Genomic DNA, 20,948 nt, shown 5'->3' with positions numbered 1-20,948 from the left:
GTAATAGCACACAACGACAATAGGCAGTTAGAGACGTATTTCGACAGCGTAGAACATATTTTTGATAGTGACGGCATACAGAATGTGTTCCAACTCTGGCATCTCTGATTATATTTTACAGACCCGTCTGCCAAACCCCAATTGCCCTTGCAAAGCAGCTCTTTCTTTACACCCTGGAGATGAAAGACCAGGCAATGACAAGTAGCACATTCAACAACTCAGGCTTTCAGGCTCCAGCTTTGCTGGATTTGACATTCCCACAGCATCAACAAGAAGTGAGTACATGCATATACAGTTGTACAACGTGCAGACACATTTGAAAGCAGCCACAGAGACACCGACAGGCACTAACACCCTGCAGAATTTCTTTTTATAGTTTTTCAAGTTGATGTGTGTCCTGTAAATGGATGTATGGTTTGAAAAGAAGAGGTTTGTTTCATCCGTATAAAAAGAATCTCTGCAAAGAATAGATAGCTTGCCTGTGCTGTGATGTCTGCTAAGCATTATCATTCAAGAGTTCTCATTCAATATGACTCTTCAAATATGAAATACTCTTCCCATGTCACTCACCACCACTGTGCTCTCTGTGCTACGATGAGAGCTGAATACAGGAACAAATATGTGGTTTCACTTTACACCAGGCAAGAGAAGCACCTCAGCACGTAGATGCTGTAGCACAAAAAAATACTTGTCTTAGAAGAAATATACATCAAATTTTAAGCAAAAGAAACCCCAAAACAGGTTGTGGGTATAATCATGAATGTCATTAAAGTCTTGGCGATGCTGTACTGATAGTGAACTATCGGGAAGTAGTGAGAGTTTTTTGAGCTTGTAACATTCAGTAAGGTCACTTTCTTTGAAAAGCTACTGCTGACAGAAAAATAAATATAGCTCGTAAATGTCGGTTCCTCGTCTTGTGAACCGGCCATCTGGCCTAAGTGGCACCAGGGAATGTGCACGATGAGGCCGCTGCAGTGAGTTAAACGCCACAACAAATCCCGTCGGTCCCTCGAGTGTAAACGCATGCAACTAGAATTCAAGACTGATTGAAATTAAATTTGTCAAACCACCCTGGGGACCACTTCTCCCAAATGGAACTACTTCAGCATGCTTGCTGTGTGGAAGTAGCCTCTATAGGGCTCATCCCCCGTGATGATGATGGCAGCTACAGAGAGACTGCTTTTGTTTTGCAAACATATGACAGAAAGCACACTGAGCCGTCGTAGTGTTAGAGCCTGGGTCGACCCTAAATTTGCATGTTGCCTCCTTCCAGAGTCTGCGGCTCAAGTCAAGTGCAAATGGTGCCTAAAGGCTGTTATTTACCGAAGCAGCTTGGGAGATGCAGTCATCCAGCCTCGACACGGCCACTCATATGCAATTGTTCTGGATCTGCACAATCTGCACGATCATTTCCTGTTTCCCGCTGTCATTTCCTGAAAATATCTAACAATACCAGAGCTGCAGTTTTAAGTTTTAGATTAACCGTGTACTCTTTAGTTCATAATTGACTGTTGCTTTAAATATAAAACATGTTTTTTGATTCCTTGACAGCTAATGAATATTGTCTAACAGTACCACTCAGTGCTTATCTAATTGCTCAGTGGGGCTTTCAATCTGGCCAACACTTGCACGCAATTACAGTCACCCTACACACACACACACACATATACACACATTTGTGCACCACCCTCAGTCTCTCCCAGTCCTAATCAACATGCAAATGTACAAACCTTGGTCCCAGCCGACAGTGGGACGAGAGGCTTAAGTTTCCAACAGAGAGGAGGGTGAGGGTGACTCCATGCTTGCTCGTTCATGTAGTACGACAGCTTGCCAAGTAAACAAAAGGTCTTTGAAACTGAACTGCCTTTTTGCTCCAGAGGTATGTTGAGAAACATCTCCAAAATGCCTCATTATCACAGCAAAACCCTGAGGGGCATCATAGAACAATCTACGCTGTGATTCGGCATCTACAACTTTTGTTGACATTTGGATATTTTTGCAATCATTTCATTTTCTTGCGATTGGATGGCAAACAATTCTGTTCAGAAACCCTGTTATTGTCAATATATCTAGAAAAAACACACCATCCTCTAAATGCTCTAGGTCTCTAGTTTATGGTTGTCAAGTTTCATGAAGCTGTGATTATTAACGTCAAGTCAAGCCATTGGTATTCTCCATAAACAACAACTACATTATAATAATTAAACCAAGCTCTGTTTTGGAGGGATACCTCCAAACACTTTTTAAGTATTTTAGAGGCGAGAATATCAGCCTTTCTATATTGTGTTTGCCTTATAATAAAAAAAAGAACCATGATGAATGTTTTCCCTAGTTGATTCCATCATTACATATCACTGGTTTTGGCTTACAGATGGCAGGGAAAGAGAATAATGACACAGTAAGTATGGACATATATACCCATGTAAAGCTTTGCCAGATTGTTTTCTGAACACTTAACATTCTGCCAGCACTTTGATGCAGTCACAAACCAAAAGTATGATGTGGTCCCAGCAAAACGCTGGAGAGGAAAAGAAAACCCTGCTCAACAACTACTCGAGTCAAGTCCTGACTTGTGTGGGTCAGTTACACAACTTCAATAAAATGCTTCAAATCATAACGCTGCTGCTACCCAGCCTCTGGACAGGCATGGTTGACTTTCATCGCTGCAGTACACACACTACTGTGACCACAGCTCTTAACCAGAACGCCCTACCATCACAAAGACGTATTCACAACACGGGCACTGCAGAATGGTGACTTGAGGCTAATATGGTATCTGAGACTTTTGTTTACTTGAAATAATTCATGCAATGATGGAGTTCATACTGCCTCAGAGTGAGCTGGGAGGGAGTGCACTCTACATCTAAAATAGTACACTAAAAACCCTTTGAGGCGATGAGAGAATAAGACTTTAAATTGACTGGGAACTATGAATCATCAGCCACCTAGCTGTGGAGTGTGAAAACCTTAAACTATACCAAGCAATGTGTTGCTTTATTGAGCTCTATATTTATGAATCACAGCTTAAGTGCATGTGCCGGCCCAAAGGTTTTCTGAGCAATTACTGACACATTTACATGATGTCCCCCGACTATACTGTTGGGTGAAAGGATAAATATTGGTTAAAGGCTGTGTTCTATTGTCTTTCTGGGGCCCATTTAATTTGCAGTAGCACACCGAAACAATGAAGAAACAAAAATATTTACAGTTTGAAAATCCGGTTAAAATGCATATACCATTTTTAAGGATCAAATCATCCCTCAAGCAAATGTCCTGAAAGAGAGCCAATAAAAACAAGTTGAATGGTCAAAGTTGTCATTCTGGCATTTAAGATATGTTGATGGATTCACAAGTTCTACTCATGTATGGGAGTAACATGCAAGAAAACATTCCACCTTAAAAGTTTCCGGGAGCTGCCAGGAGCCTTTGAGTGGAACAGTGAATTAAATTACTTTACCTCACTTTATAGCCAGCTAATTGCCTCATTTGTGCACCACAAGTAAGTAAATGGTAGATAGATTGCATTGCTCGGCTTCTGACGAGTCAAAGTCCTTAACACTACATGATAACATTCCCAGACTCACAGCAAGGCTTTGGAAGCAATTTAAGGTTCAGTATTAGCGGGACAACCGGCCTTTGTTATTCAGCACAATAAGAGAAATCATTCAACTTACAAAGCACAATTTGTGCACCCTCAGTTTGGACAATCTTCCAATAGAATCAGCACTGTGGGGCAAGTCTGTGACAACAACTCAAATCAAGCACTCTTCTGTGGAGTTTCAGAAATGCAACCAAGATGTGTAAAGAAGCTCATGTTCTATCAAATATCAAACAAGGACAGAAAAGAAATGGTCTGCACCAGTGATTGGTGCTGGCATCAAATGAAATGACAAAGACATGGGCTTACATCAAAATACTGTCTATATCTCGACGTGCTGTGGTTAGTGAGAATAAAAAGAAGTTTAATGTAAAGCACATTTGTACTGCCATGCTCACATGTCCATACGTATGTGAAGATGTATGTGCTTTTCTTTTCACAGTGCATAGCATTAGCACATTTGGAGACATGTCTCGGGAGCTATATTCCCTGGCAATCAGCAGCCTGCCAGCAAACTGTTCATCACTTTTAATGAAGAACAGCAAATGGAATAGTAGAAACAATTGGATATAAATACAATCATTAAGATCATTATCTTGTTGGATGATATTATCCTCTCGTCTTATTGCAACAACATAACTGTTCACAGCTCATTACGTGCTCAGAAATAGCAATTTTTCGACAATATTATTAACACCCAATTAATCCTGATAATGACTGTGTTTAAAAAAAAAAAAAACATTTACATGGGCACATTTTGATCATATTGTCCTAGTGATGCTTCTTATCAGGTTTAGAATGGATTAATCCAAATTTGTGGAAGAAACTAAGTCCAAGATATTTTTAATTGGCTAAAATGAGTGTAGACTTTTCAGGTTATTACATTTGTCATGGAAGCAAAAGAACAATCACAGTTATGCAATGCATCAGAAAATATAGTCAGACTTCCTTATAGAATGGCAAATAGGTAGCAGTTTTCCATTTCACAAACCTCCATCAGGTTGAATATGCATCAATGCTCGCCTGAGGTTAAAACTACAGCGGGAAACAGAGATGTTCAATAATTTATTAGCAGCGGCAAGACTTTTCTAATCAGTAATATAACTAATAGAGCAGAGCAGAGCTAAATGGAGATAGCAACCGTGGGCTGGATGTGTGCGCCTTTCGATTCCCACCTTCCTTCAGCTCCTCTCTATTCAGTTTTTGGAAATTGTATTTTGATAATATCATAGTTCAGACTCAGTACGGTTATCTCCTGCTGTTAGGCCACAGTGCAAGTGCATATAACCTGAAAACAGGTGTGCAGCTTTAGCGCGCTACAGTTTACTGAGTCCGGCCAAAAGGGTGCACTGCACGTGCAGCCAGCCAATCACAGGCATTCCTGATACAGAACCATTGTTTTGTTTGGTGGCCAGCTGGGGAAAAGTTTGAAACAGACCAAAGATTGTACAGTTGACCAATCAAGTAGCAATCTTAAATGACTAATATAGTCCAAATAGCCTTTTATGGGTTTGTCTAACCTTTGAAAGAGTGAGGGGTGCAGAGCAATATCATTATGCATTATGCTGCGTCGGCTCAGGGGCAATCAATGCTTCGTTTCACAGGAGTCCCTCTGGACCAGAGGCAGCTCAGGAGGAGAAAGAGAGAGACGGCTGAGTGGCAGCGAGACAGACAGCGGAAAAGATAGACGGCACGAGTCTCCAGTGCCGAGCTGAAGCCCGAGCCCTGTGGGAGAGTCGGGATGGCGGCGGCAACCGCAGACGCCGAGGAGCTGTTGACAAGCAGGAGCCCCCCACCAGCCACCAGACATCCTCACAAGACCATTTGTGCAGCACCGAGAACAGGAGGCATCACAGAGAGGAGCGCTCCACTGTGACACTGTATTCTAATGTACAGGCCACGGGAGACATGATGAGCAACAGTGCATTTATGCCGACAGGGTACTCTATATGTGCTCTACTGTGATTTTTTTTTACAGGCTGCAGAGGCAGCAGTAAATCACATTCACTGCACGTGGCGCTGTGCCAGCTGCCTTATCTAATGTCAAGTGCCTCGAGGGCACGGAACCAAACCCTTTCCACTCGGTAGGGAACATGAAGTCACAGGGACACAGATTAAGCACGTTTTTTTTTAAAGGTGTCAAATATTTAGCATAAAGCAAAGACTCCCATAAATATCAAGTGTGCAGGGCAGCCTACGATGGAAATGTTTATAAATAATTACGACATACCGACGTGAATTATGTACAAACATGAGTCAAAGTAAGCGGCAGCAAACCAGACATCTCTAGTTTCCACTTGATTGTGAAGATGTGTACACAGTAAGTCAAATGATGTTGTACTTGGAGCTGCAGGCAGGTCTGTCTAATGAATCCAATGAGGCTGAAGCATAAAGACAGGCCCGGATTAATAGCTTTAAACAACACTGGAGTTGGAACGGCCCAGTGGATTGATCCATTTAACTGATGCTTTGTCCCCTGGTGAAAGTGGGAAAGACCGACAGCCAACAAATCACCTGTGTGTGTTATTTAGTGGTGGAGGAACATCGAATCAACGTTCCGTCTGTCCAGAGGAAATGCTTTGTAATAAAGAGAAGCACTTCTATTCAATCAAGTAAATCTCAAATCTTTAAATGTGACCTCAACTCTCTGGGTCTATTGATAAGCCGCCATTACTTTTAAAATGCAGAGACATTGGAACAACTTGTGAATCAGCTGTCTTATAACATTTCTTCTCATAGCCTCAGCTGTATGAACTAACCCTAGATATTATTGTATTGCCAGTTTGTGATCAAAATAAGCCATGCTCACTAATAAAGGAAGAAGCTAGAAGTTGTAACTTGCTGTAAGTTGTGAAATGTCACATTGCAGTACGTAAAAGATGGCACCGGCAGACTGATTTGTAAGTCTCTCCACTGCTGATTGTTTTGCTGCCTCACACAACAACAACAACAACAACAACAACAACAGGGACAACATTGAGATATTTCTGGAAGCCAACCTTCAGCAGTGATTACCTGAAATACAAAAAGGTGGTGGTTTCATCTCGGAGCCGGAATGGAAGTTAAGCAGGGCAACATTGTGCGCCTACAAATTCAAACATCCTAAAAACAAACAAACGAAAATGTTGACATTTGGCAATAGTGGGGTAAAATAAAAGTAAAAATACGGCAAATGCTACCTACTTGTGGTTTTTGTAAAAATAAAAAAACAAACTATTTTGACAGTCCTGTGTCTATTCACCTTACAATACATAGGAAACCACCGCGTAAGAAGGAATCCACGAACGTACGAAAGAAATTGCAATATTCTGAGTGTTTTTTGACAGGTGGACATGATGGAGAACACAGCTGCTTTCTGACAGACAGAGAGGATCAAAGAGTTTAACCAGGAATGATCCTGCAGAGCAGAAAAATTAAGAAGGAGCCGGATAACTGCGCTCTTAAATTTCACAGAGAGTGGGACTCTTTTAATGCAACAGCGTGGGCCTACACATTCAGTGCTTCTGGAAATCAGTCACTAGCCAACCCGACGGCTGAATCACCACCGGCATTTCAAACCCGATGGATATGACGAAAGAGGCTTAAGCACCGGTAGCGCACTCGGTCTCTGTAATTGGCAGCCTTGGGTTATTACAGCGTGCACTACGGGGGAACTGCACAAACAGGAGAAAACACAGCAGACTATTGTGGAAAACATAATACCTTATCATGGGGTCTGCTTGCTGAGTGATAAGGCCTGTGTGGATAGCCTACGGGCTGCATCCACTCACGCTGTACAGTACAGCTGATACCCTATTAGCTGGAAAAACTAAATCCATCCTAAAACCCTGCCCTGCTAGAGAGCATCCATGTGTGTGTGTGTGTGTGTGCGTGTGTGTAAGCTTCACGCACACTCTGGGATGTGCTGGCATTTACATAAGAGCACCTTTTATCCCAGCGTGAAGCTCCCATTTACAAAACTCCAGCACCAGGTTTAATGAAAACACGCTGCAGCCGTATAGATGGGAGCTCACGCAGGTCCAGGTGAGCGATACACCCGACCCCCGAAGGGTCACATAGACCATAGGTCCATCCATTGCCCGGTTAGCCTGGCCTGCCTCCGCTGTAATGAGGTGTCAGGAGACTCAGACAGGACTTGCGTCCAAAGCAGTGGAGCAGAAGACCAGGGGACCTCCGTGTCGAACACACCGAGGTTCACCTGAAATTAATATCACGCTTTCAGCAAATTCCCTCACAGTTGACAATCATGCTGATTCCAGGCCATGGCTAAATGTAATTTATCCTAGATTTACACTGCCGTTCTGCTTTTTTGATAACATCTAATTCTATCAGTGGGTGTCTCAGTCTTAAGAAGCAATGTGAGGTTTTTACATGAATAAAAGGTTGATTTTGCAATCCTCACACACTTAATGTTTAGCCTTCCTCTCTCATGTTTTATTCTTATATGATCGACATTATTTTATGGTCACAATGTTACGCGCTTGTCATCATTCCCCGATATTGAGAAAACATTCTGAAAATTGCTTTATGATCATTGGAAAACAGCCAATCATGACACTATATTTATGATGGGATGTCCTCAGAACGAGCTCGCTATGTGGACCCTAGGAAGTAAATATCTTGTGATTAAGAAATCAAATCATGTTTGCTCATGTCGTCTCTGGGAGTGTGTTCTCCCATCACCAACCACAGTAATTCAGGCTACAGCCCACCGAGCCTATACGGAGTATATTACTACTATGAAACAGGATGAGATATTACACATCCAGCGGAAGCAACTGGGATTTGCTTGGAAAAATATCAGAGAACTAAAAAATGTTGTTGTCAAAAAAACATGATAAAGCGAGAAAATGAAGCTTGCCACATATTTATGCGTTGTTTCTAGAAACAACACAAAGAGGGGGAGAATCTAAGAAGTGAACAAAACATCTGTCAGATGACTTGTAAAGCAACTAATACACAGAATGAAAATCTGTTATTTGGGGGGGGACTACACATTAAACAAGCCTGCGCTTGTTGTAATTAAATCATAAGCAAAGACTTATCCACAGTGGCCTTTTTCTTAAGATGTGTAGTTTGTGGATGGGGTGTTGTTCTTTTTCTCTTTCCCTACAGCAGAAGGCACATCAGCAGCATAGCACTTACTGAAAACAATAGCCTTGTTTTCATTTGGGGGGGAGAGAGAGATCTCTTTGACTTTCCAGCTGTAACCATCCCAGCTGCACACACTTACACTCAAACGTCCAATTTTTCTTTCTCTCTTTCTCACCATCATGTTCTGTATATGTTCCATCTTACCAACACGCTATTGCGGTCTCAAATTCTCACACGCACACGCACACACACACACACACGTGTCAAACTAAGCATGTACACGTCAAGGAACTTCCCTGGTCGATTATGGATTATTTAAAAATCTAATTATAAATTGTTTACATTTCATTTAGCTGACGCTTTTACGGAAGATGTAGAGACTTTCTGCTGTCCTGATGTCAGTGGGGAGCTCATTCCACCCTTGAGGAGCCAGGACAGCAAACAGTCGTGACTTTGTTGAGTGTTTAGCTCGCGGTGACGGAGCTACAAGCCGATTGGCCGAAGCCGAGCGGAGTGAACGCGCTGGGGTGTGTGAGGTGTTACCGAGTCCTGGATGTAGACTGGACTCGATCGGTTTATTTATCCATAACAAAATGAGAAAGTTTGCTGCCATCGGGTAAATAGGATTGTGAAACCAATTGAGGCGAGGAATTGTTAATGCAGAACAGAATCTTAATTCATATTTGATGAGCGCCGCCTAGTTTGACAGCATGATTGGACTTCAGCAGCAGTGATTGATCATTAGGAGCACTAAGAGGAACCTGTTTCTTTCAGATTATGTGTCTCATGTACTACTGTCAGGATATAGTGACGAATGGAACAAATATGACAAAAATATATTATTATGTATATATATAGCAAACTATGCTTTGGACACATTTTATTTCTTCAGGTAGATGGATCAAAGACCTTGAGAAAAGGTCTGCACTTGATCTGTTAATCCTGTATGCCATATGTAACGTTTACATAAAGAGAAGGAGAATTTGAGCACTTTGTTGTTATGATACTTTACATACAGCTTGAAATTAATAAGACTGAGACCTGTGTGTTGTTATAAGCTCAACAGCCTTTCATTCAAAATGGGTATATGTTTGGCAATGGAACAAATGCTTTGTTTTTTTGCTGCTGGAGGTGGAATTGTATTTAATGTATATAAATAAATAAATAAAAACACACACACTTTGGCAGTAACCCATAAATGTTAATGGGATATTCAACCTGGCATCATTCATACATTTATGGATTGGTCCTTAGTGATGACATAAATAGCAACTATCCCATACGCAGAATAACAAGGTGATGAATGACAACCCCAAACCATTAGCTATGAGCATATTCACACTCACACAAACCCAACATCAACACACCGCTGGAGGCACTTCTGCTCTCCCTTCACTACTCCACCAAACCTCGTCAGGAAGAGCATTTGTCACAGGATTCATACCTTTCAAATACAGTACTACTGTCATCCTGGCTTCTTGCTGCGAAGCCCAGGCTTTCATGCTTAATATTCCAGCCATGTAAACGGTAAAACTAGCTATAGCCTGTGCCTTCATGCCCTATCATAGGAAATGCATTTTACAGGCACTGAAGCTGTTGTAGGACTTTTACATGCATGACTACTGTGCATTGCAGGTCAAGTCAACTACATCAGCAGCCGTTTACAACCTGAACCCTATATCATCCTTATAGGGCTCTTTAGACCTGTGGTGGACAAGAACGTACTATTAAAACATTTGCACTCACTTAAATAGAATTATTGTACCGCAAGCTCTGAAGTTGCCTTGAGCAGATTCCCAACCCGGGGACATTCTGCAGATGAAAGCTTGTATTTCATGTACTGAAATGACATTTTGATGAGGAAAAAGGACCTCCAAACTGAGTCAGCTGTAACACCTGAACACAAAGTGCGAGCAGGTGATGGATAAAGTGTTTAAGCAACAGAGAGAGGGGAAACACAGCAGTGGTGCAAATAGTCACACGCTCTTAAATCATTTACTGGTACATTGTTTAATTAATAAATATCTTTTGTATCGTGGCTACTATATTTTTCTTAAATGGTTCAAATAAATGGGTAAAAGTAATCATCAAACTATTCAAGTAAGTGTTCAACTATTTGAACTAGGTCTGGGCGGTATGGCCAAAAATTCATATCACGGTATTTTATAAGATTCTGCCGGTTTCACGGTATTTTTTTCCAAATAAACACATTCATTTATTGGCGCCGAAAAGGACCGCCATCGTTATTCACTACTCACTCGCAACTGGCCAGCAGCTGTTTTGATTGGTACATAGGGAGCTAAACATGGAGAGATTTAGGACCCAGGGGAATCCCTTGATACTAGCAGCGCATGCGCGTCATTCTTCGGCAGGCAGCAACATTTAATGTTTACAGTCACAGATACGTGTACAGCGGTCTGAGCTACTTACGTCTCACGGATAGAAGTTGACTCATGGTTTGAAAAAAATGACATCGTCAAATGCATGATGGGTAAAGCCCGCCCACTCAGCTGCACAGGAATAGACTTCTTCCTGCACAAGAAAAGTCTTCCTGTGTGGGCGGTGTCATTTACTCAGCATGCATTTTGGCGATGTCATTTCTTGCAAACCATGAGTCAAGTGAGTTAACATGAGACGTAAGTAGCTCGGTCCGCTGCTCCTTCAGCTTCAAGCTGTGAACATTAAATGTTGTTGCCTGCCAAACAGCAGCAACCGGTATGACGGTATATGAAAAATTCATACTGTATAGAAAACTGAAAGCCCTAATTTGAACGTGTTTTCAATGGTTAGCTTGTGTAATGGATAAATGGCTCAAATGTCCAGATTCTGAAGAAGGGAAGCAAACTGACCGAAACATGTTTATGTATCATCACATTAGAGCTTTGTATGAAACAAAGCATTGACTATTTGTAAATCTAGATTATTTTGGTTAGTTTTGGAGATGTCTGCCTTCTCTTCATCAAAATGGGACGATACAGTATTGTGGTGCTCAACGTGTGAAAAGGTTTGAGTTTATCTGGGTACGTCTAACAAAAGAAATGCAGTCCATGTGAAAGGTAAAACTACAAGGGTACATTTAACAGGTTCTAGTCGGACTATATGCCTCCACTCCCACTTGGTAAAATATCCATTTCCACTTCCAAAAGCCAAATGTTCCCATCTGCTTCATAAGTGATCAAACATAAAGCGGACCATTTTCACAGTTGATGCTATATGAGAACATAACATGGCCAACTGAAAAGCTGCATCTAGGCAGTTTCCGTCCACATAAAAGCTCCTCCTGAGCACCTCGGAGCCGTTAGTCCCACAGGCAGGTTGATGACATCACACTGAAACACAGCCAAGGAGCCTTTAATGAGCGTTTCAATATCATCTAAACCTAGAAGAGATGGAACTGCATCCTGCGCTACATAGCCACGGTGCTGCGATCAAAGAAAATGGTTCGGTATTGGCTGTTATGATATATGCCAATTTTTCTAAATATTGCAAGAAGCATGCGGCGGTGGATTAAGGTCTGGCATTCAGGCTTGTGTAAATAATTCTTCTTAAAAAAAGAACTGAGGCTGTGCAGTTTTTTGGAGCAAAGCTTATCGGAGTGCAGGAATGGAAGCAGATGGGCATGGACACAGGGGTAGGTTGGCTCGGTTTGAAAGCGGGATCAGAGAAGAGACGGGGATCAAAGGTTCAACGCTGCAGGTAGAGATCTCAACAGGGCTGTGTCCGTAAGTCCACAGGCTGGGTAGTGCAAAGACACACACACACACTAAACTATCCTAACCGCACCACCATTAGTATGCACTGTTCAGCTAAGCATGAAAAGGGTCTCTTGTCAAGGAGAAGGGGGGGAAAAAATCTGTCCAAACGCATCATCGTGGGGGCCATTACACACAAAAGGGAGAGTGTGACTCCGGCCAAGGCTCTACTTCAGAGATGGCATTTTACAATCGGCATCCGCAAACATTTATCTTTTTCCCCCACTCACATCTGTCTTTGGGACCTGCCAGCATGAAAACAAAGATGAAATGGAAAGGGAAAATGGCCTGGGCTCAGCAAACTGGTGGCAAGCAGACCGGGGAAATGCATGTTTCTTAACTGAGGCAAGTTAATTATACGATGATGAGGATGTGATTTATCTCTGTGCTAATACTTGGATAAGGATACAAAATTATGTTGTTTCACAGCTGTGTGCTACAAGTGTCAGGGAGACTTAGGTCTTAAAGAGGTGGAAACATTAATCCAATGTTCTTCAGCCACTCCGGATGTGCCATTAGCCAAAGATTAGCTGTTAATGTAGACGTAAGCTGATGGAAGACTTGTGTGTTCATTGGTATTGTCATAAATCTCAGCAAAAAAAGCACTCAGCCTGTAAACAAATACATTGTCGCTTTCTGACCGCAGACTAAACACACAGGTTTTTTTTCCCAGCCGTGAAATCATCAACAAAAACCTTTTGACAAACACACAAAAATGAACATGTGCCTAAATGTTCCGGTAAACGCCTCCTGTTTTTGGGTGATGCCGATTTCTCATTTGTGGATTTACACCTGGATTTCATGGCCGGTCGCTCTATGCAGTTCCAGTCCAATCACCCTGGACACATGTTGGTAACAGATGGAAAGGCTGTCACAGTACCAACTGAGGCAGGGAAATGACAACTCTGCCGGGGAAGATACGGTCTATGTTGAAACGCATGTAGCATCGCCCTGCAGTGCAGACTAAGTACAAAATGTCCACAAGCCGCTACAGCCAAGGAGCATCTGAATGGAGAAGCTGCTTGAGTGGTCGATCACACAGCCAAGAGACTGAATGCACACTGGTAGGAGATCAATGAGGCTCATAAAAAGGTTTGTATCCCAATGACGGACCCCGTTTTCTAAAATGGACGGACACATAGAGCGCAATAGTATTTCATTGTTAGTGTATACTGTACATGTTAGAGTTGATCTCTCCCAAACCACGGAGAGATCATCTAATCTGGAGTTGTTTTGTTAACATCCAGAAAGGACATCTTATTTCATTAACGTGTCAGTCACTGGCTGTCAGAGCACATTCACGCTTACTATTCATCACTCTGACACCTCCAAGATGCAGCCACATGAATATCTGCTATTGCTGCCAAGACCCTGAAATAAATACATGTGTGGAAGGTGGAACATTAATTAAAAAGGCTGCAACGGTGGTGTTATTCACTATCTGTCAGAGCTAGCATGGCACACAGAGAGCCGTCGTGACAAAGAAAAGAAAAACACTCTCCCCGAAGTAGTCCGTGTTCATCCGCCGACATTCTCCCAGGAACAAAGCTGTAAGAAAACCTAGCTTGTTACTTATGCGTCTCAATTGTTTGAAATGTCCCTTTTTTTATAGTCTTCTGGAAAGAAGCTGTCAATACATTTGATTTCACATTAGCCTCCTCTTTACAATGAAGTACCAATCAATGTGTTCTTCTCTGCCTGCCCTTACAAGTCCTCCTCCAGGCAGACTTCTGAAGGCTGTGCCAAAGGAAATCAATTGTTTTTGAAACGCTGGCAAGCCGACAGCATCATCCCACAAACAGCAAGAGGAGAAAAATGCCAGACTGTTAAACTGCAATTCATCATCTTCATGAGGCCATATAAGAGCGGGATATCCTTTGTTGACACATCTTCCGCGAGTTGATCCTCTCAGATAGGAAGACCTTTAACTTTAATGTCAATAGCTATTAATTAGCCAGCTGTTATTCGTTATTTGACGGTCTGACACCTCATCAATGAACCTGTTATCCTCACTCCGTACCACCTCCACCCTCCACCCACACGCTCCGATGACTCAACTTAATCCATGAACTGCGGTGCTCCACTGTGCCCCCGGCTTCAATGTATCACATCTCCATGGCCAGTGTGGGTGTGACAGATGGGTGTGAAGGTGGTGCCTAAAATTAAATAACCAGCGGACGCAGCAGGAATCATAAATAGAAATTGGCACTTAATTGGAACCAGCAAGGTCCTGGTGGTGCATCCGGGGTACCGGAATGAAATGTAAGCGGCAGGAAAAGAGCAGTGCAGAGCATTTCCACAGCTCTTGTGAAAACATTTCTCCTCCAGCAGACACATGGTTTATACATAGACCCGTTATGGACATTTTGCCAGTGTGATGTAAAGCCTGCGGTGAAAGGCATTAAAGCTCTTTGTGATCGATGGACTATCTCCTCGCTCTCTGGTGGTCAGCAGCTAGTAGTCTGACGTTTGGTGCAGTTAGGCATGACACGTCAAATCCAGTGCTCACTTGTAACAATATATCTTTTTTCCTTTTTCCCCCTATAGGCTGCAAAAGGAGGGATTCATTTTTGGCTGTGACTTTGCAGGGGAAACTGACACTTGTTGTTTTAGTAATTGTGTATCTCTTGCTTAAATAAAGTCAAGAGCAACAATAGAACACAAACTGAGTGGGTCAGATTATGGCTAAAAACAACTGCTGATGAGGATTCAAACAGAAACCAACATCCCCAGGATCCTTTGGGCCAGAAGAACTAATGTCATTTCTCTGTTTGTTGTGAGAAATCTTGATAAAAATCTTGAGCTGGACCAAAGTGTTGGACATACGAAGAGACGGACAAATCAACCAGCGCAATGACTTAGCCAACAACTCAATGACCATCCTTAAGTTGCCAATCACATAAAGACATTACACAAGTGAAAATCCAGCAAACACACAACTCCACAAAAACTTTTGCACAATTAAAAAATGACTAATAAATCGTAATGATTAATCGAGTGACAATTACACTCTTTATTTATTGCTTTTGTTTATTATTCTAAGTAATAACAACAACCAGGCTACACTGCAGGCCCCAAACTGCTTGTGTCAGCGTTACACGTCTCAGCCATATGTGGCGTGAGGCAGTAATGTGCCCAGTGCCATATTGTACGCTGTTTGTGCATTAGGTGAATCACTTGTCTTCAGCTTTTATGGCGTGTAACAGATGAAGTTAGAGGGGGAAATTGTTTGGAGGAACAACAAAACCTGCAGGAGCTCTGTGGGGCATTGTGAATTAAGACTTCTTTCCAAACCTTTAAATGCAAAATCAGTGTAGAACAGACACTGCAATTGGAATAATTTACACAGCGCAGCTTTTGTGCCGTTCATCGTATTATCACGGGCAGTCAATCATGTAATAGACTGCTGTTAACGCGCTGAGCGAGAAGATGAGGTGTTGTTACTCAGTTAGTCTAGCCTTTGGGCACAATGTCGAACAGCAGTGAAGGTTGAAAAAGAAAAGGGTGTGATTGGACAGCAGCCTGATTAAGCCTGGTGTAGGCATAAGATGCAGAAATGCAGATTAAGGAGGATTTATTGTACATGTGTATGTACTGTACTTCAGAGACTAGTAAGTATTGGGGGAAAAAATAGCATGAGGGTTAACTAAGGTAACATTGTAAATCCATTCTGGTCAGTAGGGACACGCTGAGGTCAGGAACATCTGCCAAGTAACATGGGCTTTAGAGGAGAAGGCACTAAATAATTTAGTAATTTCTTCATGTGCTATAATTGGTTGCTGCTCCAAAGCAACGCCTCCAAAAGGACAGCTGCTGCCGTTACCTTCATCTCAATGACTGCAATGAATAAACACTCCATACATCTTTGTAATTTTTTGCTCAGTTTAACAGTTTAGGTTTGGGAAAATGAGCACACAAAACTCAAACTCTGAGACACAGAAGATAATAAATGGAAACAGCAGTGAGCAAATGGTCCGTTGTACCATACTGTAGTAATTCTAAATTAAAGATGAAAATGCTTCAGATTTATCAGTACCTCGACCTCGTGCACTTGATGCTTTGTCTGACGAGACAAAAACAGCATTATGAGCATAAAGAAAGTATTTGATTTATTCACTGCTAAACAGTCATGTAGCTTTGCTCTTTGCGCTTTCAATTAAATTTCATATAAGTCTAAGTAGCCTTATTGAGTTGAAGGTCTACACAGGCATGAAGCTTTCTTAGTTACTATAAATTACAGACACGATGCTGGATTTCTCAAACTATACAATCATTAGCTTGCACACGGTGTAATTTAGAAGTACATCCTGTATGAGTGGAAACAAAAACATTTTGGTGTTCTTATCTTAATACACCAAGAATGTGCCATTCAGCAAACGCTCCTAACTTCAGATAACTGTGTAAGTGACCAGCGTGATGAATGCCACCTGTGCTTTAATACGTTGTAATAATAAGATCATTGGACATTAGCATAATTAACATCCAAATAATTCCATATAAGCTAAACTTCCTGCCCCATGTGTCCTATATTGAAGCCCTGCTTTCGGAGATCCATTAAGGGAAGTCTATCCAAGTCAAGGAATGGGAAAATATGACTGATGCCACTGAATTGAAGAAGAAATGGTTCCAGATGAACGTCAAATAGTCAAATAATTTAGGTCAAATAATTTAGGTCGTTTAACAATTGGAGATGTTCATATTGATATTGTAGTGTTATACAAGAGCATCAATAGCCGGTTTAAGTTAATGATGGTATCGTAAGGCTGCGTGATTACATTTACAATTAAATTAGCTGATAATTTGAACTGCAGAGGAAAACAGGAAGATGTTAACATAATTATGACGTGTAATTTATGTTGGGTTTTCAAACTCTAAATTGCTTCAGGTTCAAATGAAATAAACAATCCATCAGTGAAAAAGTTGAACAGAAGAGTAACTGCACATGACTCCTATGGCAAGTCTGGACCACTCAGATATTGTAATCATACCTAAGAACAAATACGAGAAAAATGGTGAATGCAGCAAGTTCTCCTAAATTATTCATACGAGTCACTGAAGAACAATTCTGTTCAAACGAGTGCGTTTTGCATGAAGCCCACTGTCATATCAAAACGTTATGTGTATGTGAAATGATGTTGATCAGAAAGAGGGAAAGAGAGCGAACAAGAAACACCAAAGAGCAACAATAAGCTTTCTCTTGGTCAAGTTTTATTCCACCAGCAACTTTCTATTCAGCCGTTCTTTTGTCCAACCTGAGTGAATTCAATCTCAACTGCAACCTATGGACCCATGGACGCTTCCGCCCTGAGACTGCCAAAGAGAAATGCAGAGCTAAGATATCAGCATGCACATGAAAAGCAGTGTTGCTCCAGCACTGTGGTGACAGATGGAGAGCACTAGCATCTACCTCTAGGGGTCTGACCTCATCAGAATTTAACTTTACCCAGACAGAAAAAGAGCCACTGGTGCTGTGATATAGTTCTATATATACACCATGCAGAGTCTTTTACCAGTGTGTGGTAAAAACACAGAAGTAAACATTGCTCACTATTGCAAAGGAAGGGTTGAAGAAGCAGTCAGAGCTACATTACAATATATTACAATTATATGACACTGAGCAAAACTGAAGTATAATGTCATGAAAAAAACAACAGAAATCCACTTATTTGAGCTATGGAGGCGGTGGAATGCAAGAAAGGCTCGGAGAAGATTGATCCATCATTGAAGATTAAAGAGAAGGAAATTATTATTCCAAAAATCCTTAAAAATCTGACATGGTGAGTCCATCTTAAACAATCCGTTTAAAAACCTCCTCATTAAATGGTCAGGTCAGTCATTACAGGGCGACGCACAACGAAACCGCTTTTGAGAGACTTCTTCTGGGAGCATGGACCTGTGTTAAACCTGGCAAATGTGTTTTATTTGTGCCTGTGTCAGCAACTTCCCTCCGTCCTGATTTCAACACAGAGAGCTGCCAAGTAATATAAGGCTTGTATCATTGGTCTGTGAACAGCTATAATGAATGAAAGTAAGTGGAGGGGGGTCAAGTGGCTCGCTCAGGGGCCCTTCAGGGGCCGCTACAGGGCCGGGCTCTCGTTCTTATTCCAGGCTCTCGTTTCCCTACACCGTCGTATCTTTCCCTCAAACCAGAAGAGAAGCCCTTTTTTCATAAACAATGGATCTATGCGGCTCTCTTTTCAGTTAAAACTGTTAGTCATTAAATGAGTCAATCGTCATGAAATGTCTCTGAGAAACTATTTACATCAAAAGATCAATCTGTAATTTCTCAAATTGTCTCGTTCCAGCTTCTCTATGGCTTTGCTGCTTTTCTTTGTTTGATATAAATCGTAAAGTATCCTTGAGGTTTGGGCTGCTCATTGGACACAAGACATCTACAGGGGTGAGCCAGGGCTCAAACCACTGATCCTCTGATTGGAAAATGGGCATGCTAACCATTGAGCCACAGTCGCAATTGATTGGAGCACTGACATTACTAAAGATATTGCCCAACTGCGAGGGAATCTGCAGAGGAGAGGCCAGGCAGATGTCTGAATTTTTGGTCTTTATGCTTCTAGTTTATTGAAGAAATACCTTAATATAGGGTTTATCATCCAAAAACCTTCACCAATGATTTAAACATAGAGAAATATTGTCATTATGTATGCGTTAATATGCTGTGATTTTACTGGTCCGGCCCACTTGAGATCAAAATGGGCAGCATGTGGGCCCTTCACTAAAATGAGTTTGACACCCCTGTCTGAAGATGTCGCTCTGGATTTTGGAAACTGGGATTATTTTCTGACATTTTACAGACCAAACGATCAGTAGATCTGGGATCTTATCGGCAGACTAACGAAGCAGAGAGCACAGTTTGGTCCTTGGAAACACGTGAAACTGGACAAAGATTCTGACGCAGGCACCAGGCAGAAGGGGCTTATCAACATGGTGGTAGGAGCTTTGTGGACATGGTCATAGTCCAGATCCTCCTTGCAGAGATTGTGTGAACAGAAGGATGAATCATCAGCTTCTGTTATTAATTCCAGGCATTGCATTTGGGACAGAGGGCAACACACTGCTATATTTAAAGGCGTCCAACAACCGGAAGAAGTGATGGAATCTTGCCGTCTCCTTTCACTTCCCTGTGAAATGATACTGGGTTCATAAATTCAGTCACAACCTCAGGAAAAAACATCCCATGTGTGCACATTTGCACTCCCACACCAGCACAAGTATGATTTATTTTTCTTATGCTCTCGCTTAAACTCTGAATTTTTATTACTCAGTGAACCACTCTGCGACAAGATTGTTTTGTAAGAAGTGCCTTCTAAATCACTTTGATTTGATATTAATGTAATTTGATACTGCAGTATATTTTTGATTTATTAGTCTGTGTTTCATTCGGTTGACTACAGTAAAAGGCTGAAATAATGTTGTTCAGGGTAATAAAATGTCAAAATATTTGCTACGATGTACATCAAACTGTAAATCTGTTACAATCAGACCTCCTAAGGCAACCGTATTATTTTCCCCTTCATTTAAATTAATTAAATGTGCATAAATTGATAGAACATCATGTAATGTATGTTTAGATGGAAAGCCCTGAAATACTGAATATCTTAGAGCCAGTCAAACTGACAGGAAGCAGGGGTCGCTTTTATAGTTTGTAATATTAGATTCATACAAGTACAGATGACACTTCACTGCTTGCAGTTTGATTTAAATTGTTGAGATTATGATTAAGAAAGTGAAATAATAAGTCCGTGGAAAGACAAAAACAGAGTTGTTTGACTTTCCCAACTTGACACTCACACTCAGTGCTTTTAGCAGACTGAACACATTCATGGAAAGAACAACTGGAAGAAGGTTAAAAACTAGGAGGAAGAAAAAAGGCGTGCAGGCACTTGGCTGTCGGAGAGAGTAAATCTGAATAACACAACACTCTTAAGCTGTGGAAAGTGTTGATCGGACTAACAAAAGGGATGTAGTGAGGACAAGCGCTACTGTACTTATCCTTGAGATGGGTCACACCGGCGAACATGAGATTGGTATCACACTGCATATATTAGAAAATGCAAGCAAGGCTGTGTTATCCCAGGACAGCCCTGAGTCTGACCTTGTGCTGAAACAAGATCAGGGTAAACAAAAAGATATAATGTGTTTGTTGAAATATTTGATTCAAACAAGACGCCATTTAAAAGAAGCACCTGCCATAAGGAGTGGAGAACACACTGATCTCTGAATGGTGAGATGAGTGGGAAGTAGTACACAAAGAGTAGGAAGTAGTACACAAAGAGTAGGAAGTAGTACACAAAGAGTGGGAATATGATGCGAATCAAATGCTGCGGCACCTGCAGGAGAGTTTGAACCGATGTGTTAGACTCCGTTCTCCACAACCATAACGGAAACACCAAATGATGGAAGAATGCTTCTAAAAACCTGTAGAATCTATGTACAACACCTGACCGATGCCTCATTCACACTGCACGGTTCGGTTTGACTCAATT

The 20,948-nt window shown here is 41.6% G+C and overlaps 1 protein-coding gene across 1 annotated transcript in view; it reads right to left on the bottom strand.

Moving 5' to 3' along the window:
- auts2a (activator of transcription and developmental regulator AUTS2 a) overlaps positions 1-20,948 on the bottom strand; it is a gene marked incomplete at its 5' end in the record, with an annotated part of 286,453 nt that overhangs the window by 264,394 nt on the left and 1,111 nt on the right. The window lies entirely within an intron of this gene.

The sequence above is a fragment of the Taurulus bubalis genome (genome assembly GCF_910589615.1).
Source record: "Taurulus bubalis genome assembly, chromosome: 2".
Lineage (NCBI taxonomy): Eukaryota > Metazoa > Chordata > Actinopteri > Perciformes > Cottidae > Taurulus > Taurulus bubalis.
The sequence above is the reverse complement of the archived record's forward strand: the minus strand, read 5'-3'. Positions and strand labels throughout refer to the sequence as shown.